Below are 12,555 nucleotides of genomic sequence, written 5' to 3'. Positions count from 1 at the left end.
AATCTAATGGCTCTTCATTCCATACTTCATGAAACTTTCATTATCGAGCTAGTAAAAAACATATTGCATATATCTTTGTTTGAATTTATATGATTCAATAGTGAGCCCTACAAGGCATTGCAATTACAAGTCATGTTTGATTGTGTTGCACAATACACATAATGCACAACATAATAGAAATAGATATTTCTTGCATGACTTAGCCACTTGGGTAGGATAGAGATATACAACCAACACTTTGGCTACACTCCATGTGCACGAGATGTTCCCATAACCAGACTATCCTAACCCTAGGGACTCCAAAAACTTTTATCTACCCACGTTTATGACTATTTGCACCTACTTATGAGATCAGAACTTGCCATCACTCGAGCATCAAAACACCTTGACACTCCTAGCATGACTGCCAAAACTTTTGACAGCAACATCCTTGATACTCCTAGTGCAACTGCCAAATCTTCTGACAATTGCATCCATTGCCTCTTGTCATTTTGTAGCAATGGATATCATGGTTTTGGATTAGAGAAGACAGTGTTGACTTGCATGAAGGGGGTCACCTTCCACTTTGCCTTGTCTCTAACTTTCTTCTTCCCTCGAGCCAATCCTTTGCTCCTCTACCTACCATTTGTGACCTAGCCTTTGCCCATTTGTCCTTGGTTGTTGAAACCCATTACTTCTTGTTGGGAGTTTAATACTAAGTTAGGATGCACTATGTTATTGGGCCTCTTATCTAAATTTTTAGGCACATTGATGATATAAATATCTCATTATCTAGAATTTTTGATTCTTAATCACCAAGGATAGTTAATAAACCATTTTGGATGGATCCACTTGATATTGTTAGTATTAAGGTTTGTTGATTCCTTTCTCTTAAAAAAAAAGGCCTTACCATTGCTACCACCTTCTACACTTTGATATCCGACTATTAGCTCCCTTTAGTGGGTTCTTTCAATGTTAGTTTTCTTGAATAAAAGCTAAACTCTCCTTTTTGGTCTTAAACTTTATAGCTAAAAGAAAAAACCTCCATTCCTAAGTATACGTATGATCCTATGGTTGGTATGCTATTCAGCCTTTGAGGCTTTCCTTGCAATTAGTGATATCCTAAAGCTTAATGTATTTTCATGCAATGGTTTTTAGAGAATAGCAAGTTTTTAAAAATGTTTCAATTTATTAAGACCAACATGCTCCCTAGAATTTCATGGACCGGACACTCCTCTCTTGCACCCTGATCATCCTCACGAGTCTGAGACATCCACTCTTCCTCTTCCCTTCAAAGACTCTATGATGACCTTGTTGCTATCTTTCATAAATCTCATTACTCTTACTTTGTAATATTTATATTGTCACCCAATACATCTATGCTCACTCTTTATTTGCTACATAGACTTCTCCAATCCTTTGACAAAATATGAAGAGGGGAGAGGAGAAGAGTGGAATGAGGAGAGAGGGCACAGTTAGAGAGCACACCACAAATGACTAACCATACACTAGATTTAGTTAAAAATGTAGAATATATACAAACCCATTTAGGGTTAGGGTTAGGGCATCTAACCCTTTTCTTTATAGGACTCTATTGGGTCAGTGCTATGCACATATGATCACATGATGGTGCTATGCACACATGATCACATGATGTTGAGCGTGAACTCTCAACACCTTCCCTCAAGATCAACATCATGAAGTAGGCCTTCCCTCAAGATGATGATTCTGGGGAAGCGAAGAAGGACTCAGCATTACATTCCATCACCCCCCTTTAATGGGAATGTCCTTCCTCTACGTCAAACCAAGAGCTAGTCAGTGTTTCTAGAAAAGCTCTTTACCAAGTGGTTTGGTAAAGATATATGCAACATTCTCTTTGCTATCACAATGCTGCAGTGTGATGTCACCAAGTAACACTCTTTCTTTGATGAAGTGCTCTCTGACATCAATGTGCTTTGTCCAGGAGTGATATATTGGATTCTTGGCTTATCCTTGAGCCGATTGATTATCACAGTATATTGTTGTTGGATTTGACTCATCAAAGTAATCTGTTTCTGACAATAGTCTTCTGAGCCATATAGCTTCACATGCACCTGTAGTGAGTGCTCTATATTCTGCTTCAGTCGAAGACGAAGAAAGAGTTGGCTGTTTGTTTGGCAACCATGATATAGCACCTTGATCAAGGAAAAATGCATATCCTTGTGTCGATCTCTTGATCTCATGATCTTGGGCATAGTCACTATCACAGTATCCATGCAACTGTGGATGACTTCCTCTGTATTCTATTCCAAACTTTCGTGTACCTTTGATGTATCTTAAGACTCTTTTGGTTGCATTCCAGTGAGACTGTTTTGGATTTGTCATAAACTATGCTAGTGAGCTTACTGCATAACAAATATCTAGTCGTGTGATAGTTAGATATATAAGAGATCCGATGAGCTATGTGTAGTACCTGTCATTGATTGTAGGCTTTTCTGAATCTTTTGTAAGTTTCAAACTCTGTTCCATGGGAGTGGCTGCAATCTTGCAATCTTCCATATGAAACTTCTTCAAGAGACTGTCAACATACTTGACTCATGAAAGTGCTGTCTAAATCCCTCCAGAACTCAATACCAAGACAATAGTGCATAAGTCCAAGATCTTTCATGTCGAACTCTGCAGATAAGTCTTGTTTTAGTTTTCTCATGAAGGTATCCTTACTTCCTGTCATAATAATATCATCTACGTACAAAAGTGCAATAGTAATGTCTTCCCCTTGAACTTTGTAGTAGAGACTATGATTTGCATCAGACTTCATGTATCCCAGATCAGCAAAATACTTGTCAATTCTGTTGTACCAACTTCTGGGTGCTTGTTTAAGCCGTAGAGACTTTTCTTGAGATGGAAAACCTTATTCTCCTTTCCTAGTTCAACATAACCTATTGGTTGTTGCATGTAGACTTCCTTGTCTAGATAACCATTGAGAAATGCATTCTTGACATCGAGTTGATACACATTCCATCTGCTGAGTGTCGCTAGTGATATCAAGAACCGTATGGAATCCATCTTTGCTACTGGAGCATAAGTCTCATCATAGTCTTGACCATATTGTTGTGCAAATCCTGTTGCAACTAGTCTGGCTTTGTATCTTTAAATACTTCCATTTGGATTGTACTTCACTTTGTATATGCATTCGTTTGGTATGGCCTTCTTTCTTGGTGGAAGGTCGCATAATTCCCAAGTATTATTCTTATACAAAGCATCCATTTCTTCATTCATAGTAGTTTGCCATTCTGGCTTGTCTACTGCATCTTCGAAGTACACTAGCTCTTCTGTAGCCATGATGGTAGTCATAAGAGCATAGTTGGTGGTTTTAACCTGAATTGCTATGCCTTTCTGAGCATATATCAATTTGGCTGGAGGTCTGCTTTCCCTCGTAGAATGTCTAAGTTGCTGTGGCTCTACTTGGGGTGTTTCTGCCAATTCTTGCTCTTCTTCATCAACCTTTTCTGTAGATGACTGTGAAATCGGTGCGTCTATCTCCTGTGTGTTTGTGGTTTTCCATTCTGATTCCTCATTGAACATTACATCTTTGGAGATATTGACCTTTCGGTTGATGGGAGCATACAACTTGTATGCTTTGCTTTCTTCACTGTATCCAACCATGATGTATTTGCGTGACTTCGCATCCAATTTCTTGCGAAGATCATCATGGATGTGAGCATATGCTATGCAACCAAATATGCGAAGATGCCCAATGTGTGGCTTATGTCCAGTGAATGCATCATAAGGTGTCATACCCTTAATTGGTTTGGAAGGAAGCCGATTAAGCAAATAGTTTGTAGTGGCTATTGCTTGTGCCCAATACTGATTCAAAAGATGCTTCTCACTATGCATTGCTCTAGCACTGTTTGCTAAAGTACCATTATTTCTTTCAGCTCTTGCATTCTGCTGAGGAGTATTCTACACATGCGAATTGTCTTTGAATGCTGGGACTTCTGCAAAAGTTCATGAATGCTAAAGACATGTATTCATCTCCTCTATTTGATCTCATGACTTTGATCTTTCTGCCTATTTGGTTTTCTACCATGGCTTTGAATTCTTGAAATCTGGAAAACACTTCAGATTTCTCTTTCAAAAAGTAGACCCAACAATATTTGTTGTAGTCATCAATGAAAGTCAAGTAGTAAAGTGAACCATTGATGCTACGGGTCTGGGCATAACCCCATACATCTATATGTATCAAATCAAGAATATCTCGTGCTTGAGAGGTGCTTTTGCTGAAGTTGGTTCACTTTTGTTTGCCGAAGCAGCATGCTTCCCAAAATTTTCCAAGAAACTGTAGCTTAGGAATCCCAATTGCCATATTCTGGTTCCTTAGATATAGCAAGTACTTGAAATTAACATGACCATATCTCTTGTACCAATTTGTAGATAGTGGCATTTGTTGTGGTTGAGCTGACATGGCATGCTTCTCTGGTACTGTAGCTAGCATTCTGTATAATCATCCTTCCTTAACACCTTTTGCTACTAGGAGCTGACATCTTTTGGATTTGTCTCTGATAGTGCATTCATCTCCATCATTTGACCTACTGACAAGAGGTTCTTGCTGAGCTTTGGAACATAGAGCACATCTTTCATCAATCCTTTCGTACCAGTGAAATTGTTCGTAGGGATAACACCTATCCCTTGAACTGGATTCGGTGTATTATTTGGTGTGTAGATGACATTTTTCTGACCTTCTAATGGTTTCATCTCTATGAACCATTCCTGATGATTTGTCATGTGAGATGATGCATCGCTGTCAATATACCAAGGATCCTATTCTGCTTGGTCAACTTGATAGTTGAAATCCTCTTTTGAATTGAAATCAGCGTCTAGGTACATTGTTTCCTCACTTGTAAGAAACATATTACCATGTTCATTTGCAAAATGATTGTGACTAGAATGTCCACCACGATGATTTCCTCTGCCTCAAAAATTCAGTCGATTATTATTGGATTGACCACCTTGATCATACTACTTCTTGTGGCAATCTCTTTCATAGTGTCCAAACTTGTGATAGGAGTTGCATTGAATGTTTGACACATTGGTGGATGCATTCCCTCGTCCTTGGAATCTTCCTCGATTGGAATGATTTCCTCTTTGCTGATTCTGATGGTGCTGAGAGGATGATGTTGATGTTGATTTTGACTTTGCTGATGATGACCACTTCTCTAGAATGATCTACCTCTTCCTCTACCTCTACCTCTGCTTCTGTCTGAAGTTGTGAATGCCTGATCATTAAAATGACCTTTACGTGCTTGAATGGCTTGAGTCCTGAGTTCTTCACCAAGTAGGAATGACTGAAGCTCTTCCAATGTTGGAATTTGCCATTGGATGGCAATATTTTGGACTAGATTCTCGTATCCCTCTCCTAGTCCATTTAGGATGACTTGAACCTTTTCTATTGGATTCATGGTGTCTCCTCCTGCTGCTGCGAGTTGATTGTTGTAGTCTTTAATCCGGAGTACATAAGCATGACCAATTTTGCTACTATTGTGGGAACTCTGGTTGATTTGGTTTCTCAGTGTGAGAATCCTGGATGTGTTCTTGGACTCATAGAGAACTGCGAACATATCCCATGCTTCTTTCAATGTCTTGAAGGTGTTGAGCTGTCCTAGCATGACATCTTGCACATTCTGCTTGATCAGATGATATGCATACTTATCTTTCTTATCCCATTCTGCTTGAGCTCGGGCGATGGCAGGATCTGCTACAACTGCGAAAACTATTTGTGTAGCTATAGATCCCACTGCTGGTGTTGTGACAACTAGTGGAGTAGAGCTACTGCTGGCTGGATCGTCCAATGGTTTGTGACATAGTCCCATTTGTCCTGAAGTACAAGAATGGTCTCCATTCGGTATTTTTATGTGCCGTAATTGGAGTTGTGTAGCTTAGCACATGCCTCCAGATTGAGGTTGCTAGTTGTAGACATGGTGCAAGAAATGTACTCAAAGTGTCGTAAAAATCACTGTCTGAATCAATTGCAAAACACTGACTATGTGAAATCTAAACTATTGGTGAAGATAGAATTGCAATATTTAAAATGATCTGAATTACAAGGCTTGTGGCAAATGATGCTAAGAATAGCCAAGAGGCTTTACAAGGCTGAAATGATGTGCACGATGCTGTGAAATAGCTGAATAGGCTTTACAATGATGGCATGTGTGTGTGAAATCAAGTCATGAGCTATCTTCTACTGAACAATCGACAATGCCTCTGAACACTATGAAGTCTACTCACTGAACTGATGAACGTCAGGTTTCAGGTAATATGATGATGTGAAACCATATGTGAGCGTATGGACTGAGGAACTAGTTGGGAATTTCAGGCATGGCTTAGATTGGTAAACTTGGGGAGATTCAAAGCGTCCCCTTTATGGCAATCTAGTCTACTTTGGTCTATATCTATACCAACCGTCGATCGATGAAAGAACATCGAATAATTTCTTTTCTTTTATTCTTTTTATGTGCTGGGTCAAATGCGTCGATGTAGAGGCTGATGTGCATGTCGGAAGTGGATTTGTCATCAGCAAAGCTAAAAAATGAGTGATACTTGCATCAAAATGTGCGCTGATATGACAAGCGCGTAGAGCACAAAAAATCAATCGATTTTTCTTTTTGGAGTACCCTCAAATTCTTCCTACATCAAGAGATACGGCTTGATCTAGGTGGAGGGGCAAAAGGAGAGCAAATGTGCTCAAGGATGATGTGGTAGTCACGGGGTCACATGCAACGATTGTGCCTAGCAGGGACTGTGCCTGTGGAGCCCTATGTTGAGGTGGCAGGAGTGGTCACATGCAGTGATTGTGTGTGCCTGCAGAGGGTCAAAGTGCCACGTGGCACTGATGATATGGCAATTGACTGGGATGCTGATGTGGCAGTCTATTTGAGTCAAGGTAACTTGACCATGGTTTGTTGACCCGTGGTAAACTTGACTAACCCTTTAACCCAGGTTCTGTTGATGACATGGTAGATGATGTCAACAATGATGATGTGTCAGTTGACATGGCAGTGTTGATTGGTCAACCTGGTCAATGATGATGTGGTTGCCACCATGGCAGATGATGTGGCATATGGTGACATGGTGCCTACGTGGCCATTGCTGATGTTGAGGAATAAGGCTGATGTGGCAGAATAAGGCTGATGTGGTGGAATAAGGCTACCACGTGTCAGCTAATGATGACATGGCTGGGGTGCAGTTAGGCCTAGCTAGGGCTAGTTTACCCTAGGTGACATGGCGTATAAGGTTTGCCACGTGTCAACTTTGTGGCCAAGACCCAAGGATGGCTTTACCCCACCATGTGTCACAAAACAGGTGATCGAAATCTCTGAAGATTCTGTCTAATGGAGCGACTGGTGATTCCGGTGATTCCGTCCATCCGTGAGCATTGGAGCTAGCTTCCATGGGCATTGCTTCATTGAGTCAGCGCAGGAGGTAGTAGAGAAGAGAGCTTGGGCTATGCTTGCTGATGGAGAAGGGCCGCTGTGGATAGGCGAGGGAGCTCCATGAGCTCTAGACTTTGCTGTCTACATGGAGCCTTGTACTAAGTCAACGGTTGCTAGTAGAATTGGAGGACTGTCGCAAGGAGACCAGGGCTCATTGGAGCCTGGGGGCTGTTGTGGCGCTGGTGGCATCGTTTGATAAGGTAGTGCAGCTTGAAGTCTATGGCATTGTGGATGGCTATGGCGGCTGTCTGAGGCATCCATTGTGGAGACGGTTTGGGAGTTTGGAGGCGTCGCCTCTTTTATGAGGCTCATGCAATGGAGACACTTGTGCCAACAGCTAGTAGGAGGCTTGAAGGCTTTGTATGCTTTGTTTGGAGCTTGAAGGTCGCAAAGTTGTGGCTATTAGGTAGAGCTGTCATACGAGCCATTGCTGGAGAGAGTCATGTTTGTGGTGTTGAAGGTCATTGAAGCATTGTAGTAGACGTAGGCAAGCCAATTGGAGCTCAATGCTAGCGTGCCATTCTGAGTGTCTGAAAAAATGGGCTTGGTCAAAGTTCCCTCTCTCTCTCTCTATTACTCACATGCAATGACAGAAAATTCTCTCTCTCTATCACTCAATGGAATAGACAAATTTTCTTTTGGAATGAATGGAAATCTATGGAGGGAAATGGATGAGATTCACAGAAATCTTAACGGAAATGGAGTCTCACAAAGAACTCTCAATCACTCTCTCACACTCTCAAGGATCGCTATGCCTCAGCAGAAGGCAAGGGAGCCTTGATACCATGACAAAATATGAAGAGGGGAGAGGAGAAGAGTGGAGATGAGGAGAGAGGGCACATCTAGAGAGCACACCGCAAATGACTAACTGTACACTAGATTTAGTTGAAAATGTAGAATATATACATACCCATTTAGGGTTAGGGTTAGGGCATCTAACCCTTTCCTTTACATCACTCTATTGGGTTAGTGCTATGCACATATGATCACATGATGGTGCTATGATTACATGATCACATGATGTTGAGCATGAACTCTCAACATCCTTCTTATGCTCCTTCTATACTCTACTTTCACCCTTTCTTTTCTATGCTATCTCTATGCATGATGATTTATTTCTTTTGGAAGTTGGTTTATTGTGTTTGATGTCTTTGAGTAAGTCTTTGATGTCTTTGAGTAAGTCTGATTCTTCTATACTCCGCTTTCACCCTTTCTTTTCTATGCTATCTCTATGCATGATGAATTTTTTAGGAAGCTTGTTTGTTGTGTTCGATGTCTTTGAGAAAGTCTTTAGTCCTTTGAATAAACTACCTTCATCTATAAAATAGTAAGTATCTACACTCCTCCTTTGCATAATATCATGTATAAGACTTTACACTTTTTTTGAGAAAATTCTTTACAAAGTGTAATTATATAAACTCCCCCATATTTGATATTGTTGTACACATATTTTATTTAATAAGCTATTACTTTCTTCCAAACATTTAAAATATTCCTCTCCCTAAGTTTTGATTGTTCATGACTTGTTCTTTATTCATTTACAATTCAACTTCTTTAAGCATGTAGTTTTGAGTAAATTTTTATTGTAGTCCTGATAACTAGATTTGCGGCAGGTAGCCTTTTCATCATCGAGCACGTAACTACTAAATCGAAATTGAAGTTGAATCCTAGTATTTTATCAAATTTTTAAGGAGAAAAGAAAATGAGGAAAACTGGTGAACATGAGATGCGACACATGGTCTATTAAGACCCAATCCTCCCTGCAAATGTCAAGCATTGTGATTTATTATTGATTTTGTGATGTCCATAATTTGGAACCTGAAGTCCAACAAATACATGAATAAGGCGATATAATCACTAATCCTCATTACAGTCTATACAATATTGTCACATGGATTACAACCATATGAATAAAGGTGCCATCATCCTTCGATCTTGCATCCATCTTGGATTTCCTTGCTCCCTCACATCGATAACATGCATTAAAAGAGAGGAATATTGTAAGAATTCAAATTGAAAACAAGCAATTTTGAACGGATGAGCAATTAAAAATATTTATACGATAATATGTAATATATAATTATTATAACCACACATAGTGTGGGCAGGGAGGCAACGTGCTTCCTTTCCCAAAGAGTTATAATCCAAGGGAAGAAGCCCTTCCATGGGTGTCAAGATAGTGCCAAGAATATTAACATCGAGAATGTAAACACTGATAATATTAGTGCCGAGGATAAGTCTTATGAATGGATTAGATGTTGGCATATTACCTAAATGTCAATAGTCATAATCATAGTCGAACGCCGGTAAAATCACTATGAGCAGCATGCTAGGTAAAATTTAAATTCTTGTTGTATTTTGGCAATTTCTTTGATCTTAGAGACAATATTCCGAAAACTTGCCAATGTGAGCCTGAGAGGATCTGTGTGTGTCCTTGAGCGGCATGATTCCAACATTCTCAGATCGTTCCATAGATTGTGGACATGCAAAGGGATAACTATCGTTAGAGAAAGTCTGAAGTAGAGCACATAACATTCTCACTCTCCAATTAGATAGCATTACGTGCCTTTCTAACCTTGGGAAAATGGGATTTTGAATTGTGTAGTAAGACAACCTTTTAGGCTTGTGAGAGCAGAGCATAAGATCATCCGTGAGGCTCTTTAAGGCACATGCCAAGGCTATGCCAAGCGGGACTTTCTCTTCGATCTGTGTCACTTTCATAGATAGAGCTGCTTCAGCCACATCCTCGGATGGCATTTCTTTGGTAGCCAAAAATTTCATAATCTATTTGTTCACCATTCACATGCTTCACCACGTCAACCTCGTGGTCTAACAGCTTATCTTCAAAGATTAACTTGACTAGTTCTTCAGCTGGCACTTGAGTTCAGTGCTTTACAATGGAGTCTTGGAGTCTACAATTGACCCTTCCAACAACAGCTTTGATACAAGTGTTGTAATTGATTCATCCCGGAGCTCTAGGGGAGATTCGTTCTTATCCTCTAACCCTGTTTCTACATGTAAGTTACATTCCTTTACTATTTCCTCTTCAACACTCGACGATAGAGAGGATTGATTAGAAGTTGAGGTTTTTTGGATGCATCCACAACCACAACCTAGGCCCCCCTAAATTTCCCTATTTTACCCAGTTTCTCTATATTTCTCTTAAATTTAAATAACTTTTCCCATTTACCCTTATTTTCCCCTAATTCTCTTGAATTCCTTCATTTTGTACTTTCCCCTAATTATTTCCTATTTCTCCCTACTTTTCCTAAAATTTTCACATTTTCCTAATTTTCCTAAAGTTTTCATAATTTCCCCTAGTCTTCCCTATTCTTCCTAAATTAACCACTTCCCTAAACTACACTTTTATCTAACTCCCTAAACTAACACTACATTCGACTATTCCCTAAAGTAACCTCTCCTACTTTTCCAAACTACTCCCTAAACCAACCTCTCCTACTCTTTACTACCCCTAAACCAACTTCTCCTACTCTTTACTACTCCTAAACTAACCTCTCCTACTCTCCCTCAACTATTCATCTCGCAACACCTCTTCATTTGCAGTGCCAATCCCCTGACCACTTAGCTCCATGCCCCTCGTCTCCCGACCCCCCCCCCCCCCCCGCCCGACTATATACTACTCTACCTATTTAACCCCCCCCCCCCTTACTTCCCTCTTTGCCTACACCTCGACTACCCCAGCTTTACTCTGCCTCCACTCCAACTGCCCCTTCTCTGTCTGAACCAGCCCACAACCCTTCATCCTGATTGGCGCCCGCACTTGGCTTGCAACCCGTGCAACCTTAGTTTACACGAGGGACTCACAGGTGACGTACTAATTCCATTCTCTGTAGTATTCATCACGCCGTCTCTCTCATTTGGTATCACTCTCCTTCACATTGTTGCCCTTCTTATTTCTTATTTCCTTCACACTATTGATGTGTTCATCACGCTGTCTCTCTCTTTCGGTATCACTCTCCTTCACACTATTGCCCTTCTTATTTCTTCTCTTTTCATTACTATTGTGCCCCCCCCCCTCCCCCCCCAACTTCTCTTTTCGTTATTACTTTACCTTTCTACTTATATTTATTTCTAAACCTTACCTTACTTTTCTACTTACACACCTTATTTCTTCTCCACCCGCCACCTCACATATTGTACTTTGAGGTCCACATGCCTTTGTAAATATTCCCCCCCCCCTTTACTACCTCTCTCCCCCCCCCCCCCCTACCCTTTTTTATTGACATTAAACATAGCAAGAATACTCTAAGAAGCTATAGCTTACCTTAAGAGTCTTACCAAGCTCTTTGCAGTATCCATATGGAAGCTTTGTCAATGAATAGCTATACATTTGACAACTTCCAAACCTTGAATAAAAGCATAATGTTGCATCCAAGAAACACAATGTCCTGCAATCAAATAAGGTTACCTTAAAGGAAGAGAATGAAAAGGTAGAGAGATAACCACTAAAGGGGACAAACAAGTTACATGCTATGGGACATATAACTGCCAATTGACCACATGTCCATAGTCTCTTGCTCTTAGAGTAGAGGATGTACCATGCTCAAACGTGTCCTTAGTCTCCACTTCAACATGTATCTCTTAGAGTGGAGGATATACCATTCTCAAACAATATCCTTAGTGTCTTGATCTTTAGTCCCACATACTAATGACTCAAAGGGGGAATCAATTTTCTTTCCTCTTGATGGCTTTGGGGGTGAATCACCTAAATTTTTTTGCCTTTCCTCCCTTTCATCTTGAACTGACATTAAGCAAGTAACACATGATTTGTTTATGACATAGATTGCACATTTAACAAGATTTTAACACAATGGAGGGTTTAATAAGATGTCTTATCTGCATATGTATGCCATGTAAAATTATGGGTAGACTTGTTAAAGAGATTATGTAGCTTAAAAATCCCCTGAAGACACCCAAAAGAGGCAATGCATTGACACATTGTCTCTTTTGATGTCTCGGAGGGTGTTTAGAGGCATGAACACCATGCCCAATTATATGAAGAAATATGAATAGCTTCCACCCTTTTAAACATTGTAAGACTCATCAAAATACCCCTAGGACACCTAAAAGAAAGAGGCAAAATTAG

The sequence above is a fragment of the Dipteris shenzhenensis genome, chromosome 12, assembly GCF_047967505.1.
Source record: "Dipteris shenzhenensis isolate YYH24624 ecotype China chromosome 12, Dip_SZ_1.0, whole genome shotgun sequence".
NCBI classification, from domain to species: domain Eukaryota; kingdom Viridiplantae; phylum Streptophyta; class Polypodiopsida; order Gleicheniales; family Dipteridaceae; genus Dipteris; species Dipteris shenzhenensis.
This window is presented reverse-complemented; position numbering follows the sequence as displayed.